General features: G+C 41.1%; 1 protein-coding gene and 1 long non-coding RNA gene across 3 annotated transcripts in view; one reads left to right on the top strand and one right to left on the bottom strand.

The window, feature by feature from the left end:
* Positions 1 to 234: 234 nt before the first annotated feature.
* LOC142051645 (uncharacterized) lies at positions 235 to 8,313 on the bottom strand. 2 transcript variants are annotated; one of them, XR_012658568.1, is made up of 2 exons: positions 8,125 to 8,313; positions 235 to 6,446 (listed from the first exon to the last, which is right to left on the bottom strand). It is a non-coding gene; the product is annotated as an uncharacterized LOC142051645 (long non-coding RNA). The 2 variants fall into 2 exon arrangements; XR_012658569.1 differs by lacking the exon at positions 8,125 to 8,313 and adding an exon at positions 7,427 to 7,861.
* SLC16A7 (solute carrier family 16 member 7) overlaps positions 7,849 to 17,939 on the top strand; it is a 95,466-nt gene continuing 85,375 nt past the window's right edge. The window contains exon 1 of the mRNA XM_075080939.1: positions 7,849 to 8,110. The gene's annotated coding sequence lies outside the window, so the exon portion shown is untranslated. The remainder of the gene's footprint in view (positions 8,111 to 17,939) is intronic.

Below are 17,939 nucleotides of genomic sequence, written 5' to 3'. Positions count from 1 at the left end.
TGCTCCACAGATCGCACTGACTCTGTTGTCTAGAGTTTACGCACATAGCTTACACTTGATCACTTCCATACAGATGCCTAAGGCGTCTTAATCTCCACTGAAGTCTAACCCTAAACCACAATAAACTGCTGCAGAATTCAAGCCATTGGTAAGATATGGATATTTCAATACAAGATATCATACCTGGTATCCAAAGACATTACTGGCAATAAGACAATGACTGACAATAAAATGGAAACATGAAGAAAAACATTTTTTATTATTGATTTTGGGGAATAACCAAAACAAAATAGTGTGATCCCAGGGCACCAGCAGAAGTTCCAGCAGGCCTATTTGTTACAGAATAAGAAAGTCACCAAAAAGAAGTCAGAGCATGTATGTGAACACCTGCAAACACATGGCTGTCATGCCACATATCTGTTGGGGAAAATAGGGTTTGGATTCGCAGTCTGAGGCCTTCTCCAAAAAGAGAGTTGACTTCTGCTTCCTTGTACTTCCCTGTAGAACCACACATATAAAGAGGTGAAGAAGAACCACATGTAGTTTCTTCTTCAAAAGTCTCCCTGTGTTGAATTGTGTGTTGGGAGAAGGACCTGTTGGACATGCAGCCCCCAAACTTAAACATATCGCTACATCTGAAATATTTTATAATACCTTTATCTTGCAAAACTACGTTTTTGACCTACTCAGTAAAGAAAGTAAATACATGATGTACTGAGGATTTTTAGTTTTGAAGAATGCAAAGCACTAGTAATCCAAACACACTTCTTTTTCTTATGTTTTCCCCACTTTGGGAAAATGTGGCTATCCCAGAGGAGAGTTGCAAAGTAAACCGTTATTTTAATAAGATGTAAAGACAAGAAGCAAAAGCTCTTCATGTATGATTTTGATTATATGGTCCAGTACTTTCAAAACAATGAATAACAAATGGTGTTGTTACGTGTTCATTCATACTCATATGAAATGAATTATGCATTCAATATGCTCACAATATTCATGACCTGTAGACCAACTCAGGAGTTGGGTTTTCATGTTACCTTAAGTGAAGAATGTGATCCCATCAGAGTATGCTCATTGATTCTTAAGGTTTCTGCAAACCAATCTACTTTTAAGGGTTGTAGTCAGACTAGTATATCCGCTGGTGTTGTAGCATCTGTCTGTCAGGATGATTCTAATTTAGTCCCATAGGTATCCCAGTCAGTGGGTTAAGTGTCTCTATGAGGAAATTCAGAAACCTTAAAGAGGAAGACTTACCCCTTCCACTGGCAGTACAGCAAGTATCTTAGTATCTTTGGGAATGCTCAACCACGATGTTTGTCTGAACAGTTATCTGCTCATGTACCTACACAGAACAGACACCTTCATCCCCTGAGATTCAAAGCACTGCATTAACTTTTGAGTACAGCCAGGTAATGAAGGATGCCTCCTGTTTGCACAGTTAGGGAACTTGACCAGAAAGAGACCTCCCTCTGTTCACACGCCTTATGGGAGTACCCAAATCTGAGAGAGTTATGTGGCCAGAGACTGAGTTGAACTATTTATTCTCCACTTTTCCTTTGAATCTGGATCACAGTGTAGAAAAATATTGAAACATTCATAGGATCCGTGGGAGAGAGAAAAAAGTGAAAAGGGACCTTCTTCTGTCCTAATGCTAAGGATGCTTCCCTGGGAGAGACGCACCCTTACTTCTTGCTCCGTATATTCCCTATATATTGTTTGCACTGTTTAGGACAACATATTGTCAATATCTTGTTAGCTGATAATTACTGATATACAGGAATCTTATACAATAAATATTTAGGAGCATTCTAGAATTTTATCTTTTTTTTGTTATTTCTCTTTCATTCTTTTAAAAGCAAATAAAAATATGTCAGTCAAAAAGAAAATTCTCCTGCTACCTAAAAAGATACGTAATGTAATGAAGTTAGGTGTAGCTTATATCACAGTGGTAGTAATTTGCAGTTGTATAACATCTGAACTGAGAATCTGATGTAGAAAGTGGATCTTGACTGGGTCAAAGTCTGTCATTAGGATTATACTGGCACAATGGAAAGACTAGCATAAAGTAATTTTAAACTTCTGATGTGTGTAAGCTTTGAAATTTTGGCCTTTTCTTATTTTAGCAGTCATAGAATGAGATATGAAAGGAAAAACACCCTCAGAAGTCACTATTTACAGTCAGAATTTACAGATGCATACAATTAATTCATGTCCAGTGGCATAATAAAACAACGATTATAACAATATATAAAAAATTAAAACGTACCTCAGATACTTTTTAAGAATTACAGAGAAGATTGTTCAAAGGATACACATTATCTAATGCAACCAACAACGTGGGCACATCTACATTTTGTTAATGGGTTTTGTGAACACAATATGTTACTTTCCTGATTAGGACTTTCTTTAATAAGTGTAGTTAATACTTTAAAAATATTTGATGCATGTGTCTTGGTTTGTGCTCTTTCAGTGTAAATGCACAGAGCAATTTATAACTTCTGTGGTCAGAGAGATTTTTTTAAAGCACCTTTCAAAGCAAATTGAGCAGCAGAAGTCTTTTTTTTTCTTTATTTGTTGTTCAGCTCCACAAGAATTCACATTTCACTAACATCAGCTACTTTGTATGGTCCACCTGAGTGGGTTAACAAAATAAAGACAGATGTCAGTGGAGCAACTCTAGCACTTTTTTGGTAGAAAGATGCCACTGACAGACTTCTTTTCTGCGCCCACTCTCACAGAAATATCTCCTGATGCTATCTCCCTACCACCAATACAGTCCTACAACATCTCAGAACCCAGCAAGAACAGTTATCAAATGGTATCAGCTTCCTTGCATGTTCAGGCAAGATTTCACACTTTACATGGACAGGAATTTGAGAATTATAAGAGTGACTTGAAGAGAAAGATGTTTTGTAGGACTGTTTTAATATACAGCTACCAAGAACAACACAATTCTTCACTTATAGACATGGGCCTTTCCCTCTCTTTTCTGTCCTCACGGTAGGGAAAACAGAATGGTTCAGTTATTTTAAGACAAGTAGAAATTACACAAAGAAGAAATCATGTGCCCCACAGAGGACCATGGTCAGTATGGCAGGAATATTATGTAACGGTTGCACCAGCAGTATAGACAGCAGCACGCGGGATAAGAAGGGGGCGTAACTAGTTTTCTATTCTGGCAGCTGTAATTTAATAGAGGGTCATGATGTCCCTGAGATTTTGGTCAGCTGTCTTTCAGCAGTATGATCCTTCTTCGCTTTACTGCAATAGTGATTTCTATAACTGAATATGTCAAACTGCATTTCCGGCAACACCTTGAATACTACTTCAGAGCTGACAGGCACAAACTGCTACTGTATTTTCAGCAGTATTAGACGCAGCACTGGTCTGGGAGTTGAGTTCAACAGTGACCTACCTGAGTTGTTACCTCCCCTCTAGAAGAGAGGCTTATTATCTCTCCCAGGTTTCCAGATTGCTTTTCTATTATCTATTTATCTTCTACACTTCTACTGACTACCTGCTTCAGCTGATAACTGCCAGCTGCCTCAAATTCTCTGTGATGCCTGATAGAGATCTTTTGCGGTTGAGTCTATTGCTGTAGTTACAATGTGCTGTGCTCTGTGTCACCGGGAGCTGTAAAAGAAAAGAATTTTATTGGGCCTGGAATAGACATGGTTGATGCTTATAGAGGAAAAATGACACACTTTGGCTATATTTTATCATTAGAATTCTACAGTCTAATCATATTTATATTAATCCTACCACAAAAATTGAAGTATACATATCTCACTAACAGAGGTAGGATTGAAGTTTTATGCTAGTGGCAGAGCTATCTGTGTGTATGAATGAGACAGGCTGATAATGATTAGTTGTTGATACAAAGCTTAGAGAAGGTGGCCTAGGTGATTTACCAATATAATCCTAATGATAATACCCCGTGTATTTGCTGGAGATGAGGAGCACGCACACCACACCAGCCTGCATATGGACATGAGGGAAATTTGAGTTGCGTATTTATGGAACTGAAATCAGTCCAGAAGAAAACCCCATGATCAGAATGTAATCTTACGTAGGCCAGAATGACACACAGTCATTAAACATGCACCCTTTAGATCCAGACTCTGTGACTAGAAGACATAACCTGTGGTGTGGCACAGGAATCTAAGCTTAGAAGAGGATCTGTAAAATTCTGGGTTCAAGTGAAACTGCATGATAAGTGGCGTGTGGGGGAAATGGACTATTCCATTAGGAAATTTACCCAAATAATTAGTGGATAGACTCACAGAAAATACCATCAGATATTCAGCATTTACAGCATTTTCTTTTTCTCTGGTGAAAAATAATACTTAAAACCTTTTTCTATTAACTAAAAAGACCTCAAGCTGCCACCAACTGAAACAGGAGAGTGTATAACATGCAACTTCACAGAAGTCTATCTCACTATCGAATGGACACAGCCCCAATAACCAGATGTGTAACTTCTTTTCACACGCACGCTAGATAGATAAGTTTGTTTAATTTATTTTTTACAATTAGACCATGGAAATATACAGAATGCCACCATCCCATACGCAGACACATACATACCTGCACATGCAGCTGTGAACCTTTGATAGCTTCTTGAAATTCACACGTAAATTATTAATTACTATCACTAATACATTTTTAATTCTTACCCTTAGAGGGTGGATATGAACATTTTTACTTGGAATAATGGGCTTCCTACACTGAAGGTGCTCCAAGATTGGAAGAATATAGAATGATGACAGGTTTTTTTTTAATCTGCAACAGGGAACTGAATAATTTCAGAGCCTTTGTTCTGCAGCGCTCTCAGAGGAGTGCATTCACTTTAAAAACCTGATGCCACTGCAGTTGAGGCCCACATAAAAAATAAAAGCATACGTCAACTCTTAGTCTGAGGGGTCATGGCAATTTTTGTGACTTTAAGTAGGACGAAGACACTCAGCATTATCTAAACTTGAGCAGACTGTAGGCCAGAATCACACGCTGTTACAGCTGCAGCTAGCTTATGTCCAGTCTCTGCCTCCAACTAGAAAATGCAAAATGGGATGGAGCACACAGCTACAGTAAGTCAATTAAGATGCACACACCTTTCCTAGAGAGGGTGTTCTGAAAAGAGGTATAGAAAGAAACTGCATGAGGCCATATGTATATCCAGAAAATGTATATGTTTATGTAATGGTTAACATATGTTAGTATAATCTACTCTTCCTATATAGATATGTTAATATATGCAGTAGTAATATAAACACAAATTTATTATATTTAAATACAGAATACATCCATTTCTACAGCATGTAGCACTATACTGTACATAGTGTGCAGTATGTACTACATATTACAGCAAATATTGTGTACATGATACATGATGTACCTTATCCCATATACACTGTGTGAAATTTATTGTCTGTAATATATATTGTATACATTTACAAAAAACCTTCTATACTTATATCTATATAACTATATTTATCCTAGTTAAGGCACATCGGTGGAGGAAATAGAACCATGCAATGAAAACCAGGCACCATTTATAACTTCATGTATTTATTTTTCATCTTCCTTTGAAAAACACTTTCCTAACATTCTATAAAACAGTATGTGAACTTTAATATGTCACTGTAAAAGACAATGTAGCCATGCTCTGCATTTTCCAGGAATTGTCTGAGGTCCTATATGGCCAATGAATTTCTTCCGGGTGTACAAAGTGTTTGAATACAGAAGAGAGTTAACACTGCTGTAATGCCAAGTATACAACTGATTTCAGCACTAGCAGGTTCTCTATGAAAGATCTTACATCAGATTTCATCCTAATTTGCATATTTTAAATCCTGTAATTGTGGGCTTGGCTGGAAGTGGCAGCGAGTTTGACCATGGGCTTCTGTACCCAGGCCGCCTTTGCTTGTATGCCCAAGAGTCACTGTTTAGTGTTTGCTCTTTCCTCTGCTTGGCTTACTGGGCCTTCCTTGCATGCTTGTTGGTCTTCCAAAGCCTGTAGAGTAACCTGCTGCCAGGACAGACACTGACTGTGGGGATGGTGGGCCCAGGCTCCCTTCACACACTTGCACAAGAGATAACTGACATCGCTACCTAAATTAATGCAACTGCGACTCATGAGCTGCCCTGACATTCACCATGGATGTTTGCTCCTAAAAATGTCCCTGGACTCAGGTACGTAACGCAAGTGTTACTTAGCTTATGCGATGTCGCAAAAATGACTCCAAACTGTTCAGCCTGTTTCAGGAGTAAAAGTGTTTGCTGTGTCTACCAGTGAACTACTTACTGCTCCTTCCGACCACGGTGCCACAATCTGCCTGGAGACTGTAGTGACCTGGCTGTTATACAAACATGAGACAAAGTATTCTCTCCTGCATCTGAAGAGCTTGCAGTGGAAGCAGATGACACACAGTTAAAACAATAATATCCTAGAGAAAGAAGGAATGATAAAAAGTTACATCTCCGGGTCTCTCTCTTCCGGTTTAATGATTATAGTTTAAAACACGGAATAACATGTCTCACATAAAAGCAAACAGATTCATGAACAATGGAGTCAAAGAAACCTGATTTCCATGAATTTGTCCTTCGAGGTGGCAGTCCTCTGTGGATGGATTCTTTGATGTGTAATAGGTACTGCCACTCATGCTGCAGCTTTTTTTGGGGGGTGCCGTGCTACTTCTTAAAACCTTTTTGTTCATTGTGGCTAATTCTAGATAAGGGATCCTATCAAGTCCTTCCCTCCTCCACTAGCAGCTCAGTAAACTGGAATATCTCCAACTACAACCCAAGTTCTCTCTCCTCCTTTCCATACACAGGCAGTTTCAATTCCTAACACGTCTGTGACAACCCTATTCATAAAGCTCTTGCAAAAGAAAGTACATGCAATAAAGTTTAAAAAAAAGATCACATGATAACAACAGTTACTTTTGTACATGTTTTGCAACATAATGTCAACAACTGTAATTACTCCAGTCTCCTCGTACTACTTGAAATGTTGCACATAATGTGCAACCTTTACCCACGAGAATGGGCATTATGGTAAAGGCTTTAATTATGTAATTATGTGATTATGTTCTATCTCTTTCCCTACAGGATTTTAGCCTTAAGGACAGAAATTTTTTGAGAATTTACTGGCCACTTTCATAAATATGTTCTTGGCATATACAAAATGGTTCTTTTAATTTTTTTTTTTTAAGGGAGAGAAAAACGGGGCAAAGAGAGAGGTCACCAAGATTTTGATCGAGAACTGACTGCTGACTGGCCAAATTTTGGTTCCTGTTTCAGAAAACGAAGTTTTGCACATGAAGATCGCTGCGTTGTTTTTTTTTTTCCCTTTTCCCCTAACACGCGCAAACTGCCGCGCCTTTTTGCAACCGTTCCGTGCAACTGCGAGTGCAAACAGCCTTACAACGTGCAGCACTTGGCATCCTCAGCCCTGACGAGGAGGAGGAGAACGGGGCGGGGCCGGGGCCGGCCGACACGTCTTGTGCTGCCAGACGTGAGGTGAAGAGCCGGACGGGCGGCGGGTGGGGCTCCGCGGGGAGTCGCGGTGCCCCGGCCGCGCCTCCGAGCCGAGGGGGCTCCGCGCTCGGCGGCCCCGGGACCCGCGGCCCCGGCCCCGGGCGGGCGGGGAGGCGGGGACGCCGCGGGCGGGGAGAGGCTGCGGCCTCGCCCCGGCGGGCGCGGTGGCCCCGGTGCCGCCCGCGCCCCCCGCCGTAGCCCGGCGCGGCGCTTCCCGCCTACCCGCGCCGGCTCCCTCTGCCCGGGCCGGGCGCCGCGCCCCCGCCGGCCCCGCGGAGCCGGGTTGGGCAGCCCGGGAGGCGTCTCCTCCGCAGCCCCCGCCCCCCCGCGCCGGTGCTGAAGCGCCTCGGCCGCTCCCCCGGCAGCACCCCCGGGACAGCGGCGCCCCGTCGGCCCCGCAGCAGCACCCGGGCCTCCCTCCCTGCCGCCCGGCCCGGGCTCCCCCGCCTCTGCTCTGCTGCCGAGGACACCTTATGGGAAATAAATAAATTAATTACCCCACTCACCCCCGCGGCAGGGAGAGGAGCCGGCGGCGGCCGCGGGATTAGATCCAGCCCGAGCTAGAGACCAGGTAACGTAACCTACCCGCCAGGAGGGAGGAGGAGGAGGAGGAGGATCAGCGAGGCCGCTGAGGTCGCCCCCGCCGGGGAGGGCTCCAGGGGACGGAGAGGGGTCTGCCGCAGCCGGGGCGCGCCGGCGTGGCCCCCGCTGGCTGCATCAGGGCGGCTGCCCCCGCGCCCTGCGCGCCGCACTGTCAGTCACACACACACACCCACACACCCACACACACACACCCACACACCCCCTACACGAGCCGCCGCCCATGCAGGGATGGACAGATGGATGGATGGATGGACGGACGGACGGACGCCGCACGGGGCGCAGCCGCCGCCCCTCCTGCGGGCGCTGACCCCGATACCAAAGCAGCCACACCAGGGAGACGCCGCCCGCCCCGCCGGCCCCGCAGCCAGCGGCGGCCCCGCTGCCGTGCGGGCGCCCGGCTCTGACAGCGGGGCAGGGAGGCGGGCGGCGGGGCCGGGCCGAGGCCGCAGCTCCGGGGCGGGGGGGGGCGCGGCGCGATCCCGCCCCCGCGCCGCTGCGCGCATCCCCGCGGGGCGGCGAGGCCGCCTCCCGCCGCAGCCCCGGGCGCTGCCGCACCGCCCGCCCCGAGCGGAGCCGCGGTCCGGGGCGCCCCCGCCCCGGGGGCAGCTCCCCTGGGAAGTGTGGGCGGGGAGCCGCGGCGGCGGCAGCAGCGAAGCAAAAACCGGTGCTGCCGCGCTCGGCATCGGGAACGGGCCTGCAAGAAGCGTTGATGCCGTAGCTCTGCGGTCGGGATGACCTTGGTTGGGGAAGGTGCAACCAAGGTGGACGGACCCTCCGCTGCACCATGCCAGCTGCAGCACTAGTCACCCTGCTCTGGGCTGCTCTGAGCGCAACAACGCTGGCATTGTTATCTCCAAACATTGCTGGCTTTAGTTAGTGGTTGTGTACTGAGCTCCCGGTGTAAGTGGTACCAGAGCAGGGAAGATACTCCGTCGTTCTCTTTAGCTGACCTCTTCTAGCACATAGTGGACTTAAGGTCCTTGAGGGTCTGGAGTCTCCCTGGCGAGGGGCCTGAGAGAAATTGCCCTGTGCCCGTGGAGACCCCTGTGCCCTGGATTTGTGGTTATTCAAATGGCCCCTACAAGACACTGAAGCAGGGAAATAGGAGGCCAAGAAGTTTCCCAGTTCACATTTCAGGGACCAGTGACCCCTGGTACGCCTTGGAGAGGTCATTAACCTTTCAGTCCTGCAGGCTCACAGAAATGACATGGGTTCTCCACTGCTTTTCCAGTCAGGTGGATAAGAAAACAAAGCAAAAAAGAATAACATTTAGAGAGAGCTGCTTTTTTTCAGATGCCAGCCTAAGCCTTCAGTGAGAAGTCATCTTACTGAAATTTTATTGAAAGCAGCTTTGGGAAAAAGAAAGAAACTGAAGGAAGCTGCTGCCTCGTGGACGCGTCCATTCTTGTTTCATTGGTCTCTATAATAATCCCTTGTGTTTCCATAGTGACATCCATCTGTGGCTCTCAAGTTACTTATCAAATAGTAATGAAATAGGTGCTTGCAGCTTCCATTGCAGGAATGGGGCCATAAACTTAACATCACACCAATCGAGGCAACAAAATATTGCCTCAGCTCTGTCTAGATGAATCATGATATGAAAGTTAGTCTTCAAGACAGAGGGGTGTAGGCTGATATTTAAAGGAAGCAGAAAACTGGCAAATAGTTCAATAAAAGTGGTAAATATTTTATGTACAAGTATCAAATCTGGGAATAATGTATGTGATTCACTTCTTCATTTTAAAGACAGCTCTCCTTTCCTTCCATTATTGTCCGCTAACTTTGAATATCATACTTGAGAATGAGTGTTGAATATCTACTCCCTCCACACGGTGGAATAAATTTTGAGAAGAAATTATAGTCCAGATGTTTCTATTATTTGTGCAATTTGTTATAGAATGCTAACTCCATGTATCCATAAGGGCCCAGCTAGCTCGGTTTGCTACATAGTGTTTACAATGTAAGTGGCTTCAGAATAAAAGAGCTGATCATTTTGAATAGGCAAAGAGTGGTGGCTGGAGGTTATGGATTTTCTTTTATGGCAGCAGTAAGTGATTTAGGTTAATGAAATCAGCCTTGTTTTATTTATATGATGGAGATATGGAATAGTCTACGTATCAGCTGTGGTCTTCAGGGAAGGTCTCCATGGGTGGCAGAAAACTGAATTCATAGTTTTTATGGGTAGGAAAACTTTTTGAATTACGTAGTGATACAACTGATCTGAGAAGGTATTTTACATGTAAACTGATGAAGGAACAGCAGATCTGAATTTTTGGGGGAGGCTTTGAAACATTACAAAGGGAAATATCAAAGCAACATAGTTAAACATTGTGGCTCTGCAACCGCAATGAAGAGAGGTGGAATTCTGTTTCAGCAATTTTCAGTGTAAATGAATGCATCATTAATAGTATATGCAGAAGTCTCCTTCCAGCTTTTTAACCTAATTCCATCTGTCACTTCTCTGCAGTATATGTTGGGTTTAAGCTCACTCAGCTCTTGCTATGGCAAAATCCTCATTCTAGAATCTATGTGTTGTGGAGGCAGGAGATCCTGTGGGCAGCCTTAAAGGAGATGCAAGTTAGGGGAGAGAAAAGAGCTCTTTCTGAATCACAAGATAATGCTTTTTAAAATGTTTTTCTTCATTACTCTTCTTTCTATATAAATAAATGTATGTATATATTTATACATATATATAAATATATTTCTGATACTCACTGGTTTTCTTCGTTTTAGAGAAAAATACACTCTTTGGTATCCTTTGTTTCTTAAGTAAATTATGTTGTCCTCTTTTTACGATGAGCAGGTAGTTGTGCTTCCAGTAACTCTGGTTATTGTTGGGCCCCTTCCAGTTCAAGAAAAGAGACTACTGCTCACCTGCTTTTATTTTTCCTATTGCAACATCACAGGATGCTTGTGAAAGCTTGAATTTTTCTTGAGTAGACATTTACTTTAGCAAAGATGGTGTGTGAATATAATTCTCAATTAGTTATATCCTTACACCATTTGCTGGAGTTAAAACTGTCCATTTTCTTATGCGAGGATCAAGAAAAGAAGAATGTTCTTGGGCTATGCTAGTAAGATGTGCTGTTAAATGAATTCTATGTTTCAAGGTTGGTATGATTAGGAAAATGTAATTTGCTTTTGATTTTTATTGAAAAACTGTTAGGTTATAGCTGTTAATCATTGATAGAGAATGTTACCAGTTTCTGCCCCTGTTCATGTAATATATATGGCCTAATGTTTGCACAGTGCCAAGGAGGAGGTTAGATAGGAAAACAGGACCTCACTGACCAACTGTTTTATGTGTCAAATGAAAGTGAGAAACAGGCTTCATCCCACATATGCGTCTCAGTCCAAACCTGCACTCCTTACGTTGCATGTCTTTGTGAGCTGTTGTGCCAATTTTCATAATTTTGTTGTGAATCCTGGAACATTTGAATAAAAGTTTGCAGTATTCAGACAAAAGTAATTGGGATATAGGAGTAAGGACATAATATTCCATGACTTGAGGAACAGAAGGTGTTGGACAAACTGACTGGGGAACTCTATTTGGCTTTACAATCTATCACATATTTCCAATATTTCTTATAGCTCTTGGTCTTACAGTCAAGCAATCAAAGTAATGTTAGGCTTTTATTGAAGAGCAAATGTCTAGCTAACCAGGTCATGGTGGCTGACAGACTAGAAAGAGTCTCAGTTTGTTTTTGTGTTTGTTTTTTTTTTTTTTCCCCTTGAAATCTCCAGATTTTTAGTTCATAATATTTGTGCCTGGGGGGATGATTTATAATCATCATCTCATTCTTTTGTTGATTATATTTTAATTTTAGTTGATGCAGTGTCTTTATGTAGTTCCTTTATTTGTTGTCTTCAAGGTCAAGCCTCCTGTTTGATGCTTGTATTTTTTTTATTTTTGGGACATAGTGCTTTCCTGTCTCATGACACTTGCAGTAATATGTAATCAGAGTGTGTATTAAGAGTGTTTGCTGATGGAAATTGAATAAGCATTTCCAAAATGATATTAACATAACTAGGACAATTTAAAAAGTTCCTAAAAATGAAGGAAGAAAATTAATGGAAAAGAATGGGACCTTAGCATGATATACTCTTTTCCTTTGTGGTTTTAAGACTTAAGATCTTAAGAAATTAAATTAATGTTAAGTCAGAAAATCAGGAAGCACTAGAGAACAGTTAAGCCTAACTTTTTTAAATATAATTTAGCTGTCGATGCATTTTCTTTAATTTGGTGTCATGTTTACTGAATGTGAAGTATTTTTTATATTTCAGTTCCACCCAACAAGAATGTAGTCCTCTGAATAATAGTGTAAGTCATATAGAATTGGCTAATAACATTAGACTGTAGGAAGCTTGTACTTTTAAGTCAGCTACTGACAAACTGCAGAAAGCCCAAGCATTTTAGGGGTTCCAATATTTCAGAATAGGTGGATCTGACATTCTTTACATATGGTTACTATGAAAAATAATGACAGCATCTGATTTTAATGGTCAAAGCACAAAACACCATAGACTGGAGTTGCCCAAATGTGCAGGATTGTTTAAACAGTGTCTGCTTTCTTCCAGCCTGAACATTTGTATCCCCTGAAAGAACATTTTCCAGTTGTTTTGACAGCAACTTTGGTAGTTATTTCACTTTTATCTCTCTTTAAGGTTTTCCAGTGGAGGACTCAGCTGTAGGTGATAATCAAGGTACTGTGGGAACATTCAGAAAGCACATTGCACAGAAGATAGCTCCAAACAACTCCTGTATTTCATGGCTTTTCTTATCTTTATACATTTTTTAAAGTTCTGGTCCTTTAGAATAGCTCATCTTCCCACACTGCTAGCAGACTCCTGCTGCAGCTTCAGGCATGCCCATTGCATTGTGCCCTTCCCATCCTATGGCCTCAGTGATAGCAAACTGTTGGCAGCACTCCCAGGTTTGGCGCTCAGGGATAGCGCATTTGGAAAAGAGTTGTAATGGTGTTCAAAATGTTTGGCATCAAAGAACTTTAACGATTTGCTGACACTATAGTGGGGTAATGGCAGTACAACTGTGTATGTTGCATTTTGCATGTGTTCTGTGCAATAGAAATTAGCAAAGTCAGTCATAAAACAGCACCACATCATCCCAAAACATAGAATCTTTTTTTTTTTCACAGAAATATATCAATTAAGATTTTTGCATTCATGCTTGCCGCTTATCACCTCCACACTCTTGCAGTCTATGGTACAAGCAAAAAGGAGACAAAAAAGAAATGAAATCTCAGTTTGTCTCTCGTATTAGTTGCAAAGACATAGTGTCAACTTCAGACTTGTATGTCTCAATGCTTGTTTTATGAATTCAAGAAATACTGAGGACACGTGTATTTTACAGTACTAAAAATGTGAAGAAGCAAACCAAAAAGCCTTACCATTTATGTGCAAAATGCATATTCAATTTTTTTTAAACAAAATCAGTTCCTACTGTAATGCATTTGATTAGTATTGCAGATAGAGAAATGCATTCATGTTCAGCATATGCTTTTGAAATCAATTGTATTAGTGGGTGTTTTTTTTTTAACACCAGAAATGAAGTGCTTTGTGGCATTTTTTCAAATCTCTGGGATAATGATATAAATATTTGGTGGTGAAGGTTAGAACATTTGAAGTGACAGAGGACTATGTTCAAACTACCAACTCTAATAACTTGGCTTCTGGGAGACATAGCTGCTTTTCTCTGCTGACCTTATCAAGAGATGGAAATTGGAAGCCTTAGAATGTAGGATGTCTCAACAGGTTGCCATGCTATTGAATTAAAATGCCATAGGAATTGTGATTACTAAATTGAGCTCCTATAGTTTGCATTCTTAATATGGCCCTCAGGGCAGGTTCAAAAAAGAAATAAAAAAGAACAACTTAATGATGCAAATAAGCTCCCCATGGGAATGTAGGTGTCTGATTTCTTAAGAGTTGGAATTTTATGTGTTAAAATCTTTGATGACTCTGCCTTTGCTGAGTACACTCTCCACTGAACAAATACTTTCTAGAAGTTAACTGATTCTGTGTGCTATGCCAGCAATGGATTTGGGTCTGAAACTGGGTACTGGACCCTGTGTTCTCAGCAATGCCTCCTGCTGATGTAAGAAATGGAAATTTGTGAGCTATAAACTGCAAACTGGAACTGAAGACTGGTTTCAGAGACAGCAAAAATGTGCCTTGGACAGAGACTCAAGCTAGTTGAGCTAGGGATTTTATCTAGGAACAGGTGGAGAGAAGAGAATAGACAGTGGAGGGAAATTGGTGCTGGAAGCTGAAGAAGGCAATGGGCCTATCATCCCATTACCAAACCCTTTTTTAAGATGTACATCTTTATAATAGTTTGTACATGCTGTTGAAATAAAGGCTTCCTTTCTGCCCTGAGGAATTTATAAGATCTCTGCTCATTGTATCACACAGGGGGCCTAACTCCCTGCCTTCCATTAGGCAGCCTTTTTCCCTTCTTCTCACCAGCACTACAAAAAGTGAATCAGGGAACTCAATAGCCCATGATTAGAAGCCACAACACCAGATTTTAGCAAGGAGTGAAAAAAGCTTGTGTATTTTGAGACCGCTGGGTTGTATATTTAAGGAAAATAGGTAGAAAAGAATATGCCATAATAGCCTATATTTACAAAGCGTGAAGTATGCATTGCATTTGTGAAGAATAGGAAAAAAGGAGATCCTGTTTTCTTGTTCTTGTGCAGATATAATTATGTTGGCTAGAGGCATAAGGTAGTTTTTGTTCTCATGTTTTTCTGATGTAGTTATCCAAAAAGAGAGGTTTTGATGTAGTTATGCTGGATATGAGGGTGCTTTATTTCAATTCAGCTTATTTCCTCATTCATACATAACAACACTAGAGCATTATGAGCGCTGTGCATGGTCTGCATAGGTTTTAGCTATATTAAAATAGTGAAAGAGGTTTATAAGCAAAGCTAATCAATACAAGGGTCAAACTCACATAAGGTAGAAAAATCGAGGAAGGGTGTTTAAAACTGACACCTAAAAGCACTGTGGTGTTTTCTCTCAGTCAAAAATATGCCTGTTGCTTGACTCTCATTTCCTCTGTATCTGTGACTCCAGGTCTGAACTTGATCTCCCTTCCTCTTGTGCAGTTCCACTGGGTTAAAAGGGGTTACTCATGGCTTACACACAGTAGTGGCTGAAGAGACTCTTTTGACTGCTTCTCAAGACTCAGTCTTTTGGATCACTTGCTTTGACTTGCCTGATTAGTTTAAATGGAAATTATTTCTTGTAATGATTACCAGAATGATTTCTCTGTTTCCAAACAAATACTTCCATGTGTCTACCTTCTCTGTCCTTTTCCCATCTTTCTGTCAGAGCATTTTCCCTTTCCCCATTTATTAGAATAAAAATACTCAAAGTAAAATATCAAGTTACTCTTCTGCTCATCCTACTGGCATACTGGGTTTTCCACACTAAAACTGGAAACTGTCAGGCACGTGCTCGCTTGTAGGACAGCTTTTATAAGCATAGATGATGTTTCTCCATAATAACCAGTATTTATGTTTTATCATGCTATTTTTTATCTTTAGAGTTACACGTTTACATTCTTTACCCTTCTGGTTTTTAATTCTGCCCTTCAGGTGTTATGATCAGGATAAAGAAGAAAATGTAGCCTTAGGAGAATGACAAATGCAGAAGGCAAAAACAGAGTAGAAGGGAAAGAGACATTAACCTGAGGAAATATTATTATTTTGAGGAATTTCACAGAGGCAAATATCTTCAAGCTAGGAGAAGTGGAATAATGTGTCATGTTTTCAGCCAGAGTGGGTTTTAGTTGTTTTCAGATTTTTTAAAATTATTTTTTATTTTTGAGAAAGGAGTAGAGAGAATGTTGACCTTTGCTTTAATATTTATGTTTGTTAATTGTAGGCCATAGCAAGGTTTTTGATGCTGAGGAATAGTTGTATTGTCTGATCACCGAATGGGTGTGCACTTGTGGCAGTGCTGTTGTGTATACCAGTTTATCCATCAGAGGAGACATTAATAAAGAAATGAATATGAAGTATGATATGAGAAAAAAATAAACAATTGAACAACACAATTCTCAAACATTGATATTGCAGCCTTGAAAATAGAAGGCAAATGTTGAGTTTTAGAGCCATTGTTTAGCCTGGTGGTTGAGAGTATCTCAAATTACAGAAGTACTTTGCAAATAACGTAAGACACATTCAAAACCATTACACTTAACACTGTAAAATTAAAAAAAGGCTAGAAATATAATTTAGATTTACTTGAGTAATGATGGCCTGTGACCTCAGTGGGAGCCAACGTGGACTCTGCAGTATGGATTTGTTCAGGTGCTTTAGCAGTGGGTGGGCAAAAAGGGGGTTGTTCCTGACTTATGTCTTGTACAGCACCGGGAAGCCCCATGCCAGCCTGCAGTCTGATAATGCATCCCAGTGTGCATGTGTGTTAAGTTGATCTGCATGTGCACAAGTGAATCCCTCTCAGTGTGCTGTGAAAAAGGAGCTCTGACATGTGAAATACGAATACGTCATGTGTATGCGGCTGTGCCCAGTCGCACCCGAATGCATACAGGCGTGTTGATCCAGTTGACAGTTTCCAGCTCAGAATTATTTTTGTGATTAAAAAAATAATAGTGACTTCCACCACTATGCTGAATTGTAAAGCTGATTGTTTTATGCAACCTGGAAAATGGAGTCATATTGTATTTATAATGTAATAGGATGCAAAAGCTGGTGCTTTCTACGATTAAAATAGGTTCTTCTTCCAAATGTGGTGGCATAGAAAGGTGTTAATTGAACAAGATGTTCCTGCTTAACTAGGTAATCAGCTCACACTTTTGGATATATGTTAGAATTGCTGAAATACTGTATATCTAAAATGATGACTTGCATTGTTCTCACTGCAAATGTGTTTTAACTATGAGGCCACATTTTGGTGGGTGTTTTTTTTTTTCCTGGTACTTATTTCCTGAAAAATTAGCAAAGCTATTATAGTTGCCATGTCGAAACTTACTTTTAATTTATTTTACTTAAATTGCTAGTCTAATAGAATAGGATTCTTACAGGCTACTAAAGCGATGCTTTTTATTGAGGATCCAGGATATGTTTTTAACCTTAATAAGGTAGTTTTTTTTCCTTTTCCCCAATTTACAAGTTTTATCCCAGGTGTATAAATACACCATTTTTTTGCACGCAGCACAATAGTCTTGTAAAACCTAAATTAACCACCTAAATTAGGATCTTTAATTTCAGTGATACTGGATTCTGGGTAAGTAGGTTGTTATCTCTTAAAAACTGCAGCTTAAATCCTGCTTTTAAATCATTCCTCTCTTCTAACTAGCCCTCATAGAGGATGAAATCAGAAATTATAACTGTAAGCTGAACAGCCTATTTTATAAGTACTTTGAACAGCAGATACATTTGTTTTATAAGTAGAGAATCTTGCATTCTGGTGTAGTCTCAAGGAAGCATCTACTTGCTGCTTATTATTGCAACTGAATATATGGAAGTGAGGAGATAGTTTTCTAATAGAAATAATTGTATGTGATTATATAAACACAGAAGGTGATACAAAAAAATAGGAAGAAATATGCCACATGCTGCATGCGTACTAGGTGATGAAGTTGGGAAAAGAACAAAGCACTAGGAAAAGAAGTGCAGGTTTATTGGTTTGATGTTTCAGGAAGTGCTAGTGTTGCAGCATGGTATTTACAGCCTATATTGACCTCCCTTGAGTACCATATATACATATGGATGTATTTTCCATAAGATCCTTTTTGCTCCTTTGGA

This window comes from Phalacrocorax aristotelis, chromosome 1 (genome assembly GCF_949628215.1).
Source record: "Phalacrocorax aristotelis chromosome 1, bGulAri2.1, whole genome shotgun sequence".
NCBI classification, from domain to species: domain Eukaryota; kingdom Metazoa; phylum Chordata; class Aves; order Suliformes; family Phalacrocoracidae; genus Phalacrocorax; species Phalacrocorax aristotelis.
Note: the sequence above shows the minus strand (reverse complement) of the source record. Positions and strands in the feature narration are given on the sequence as shown.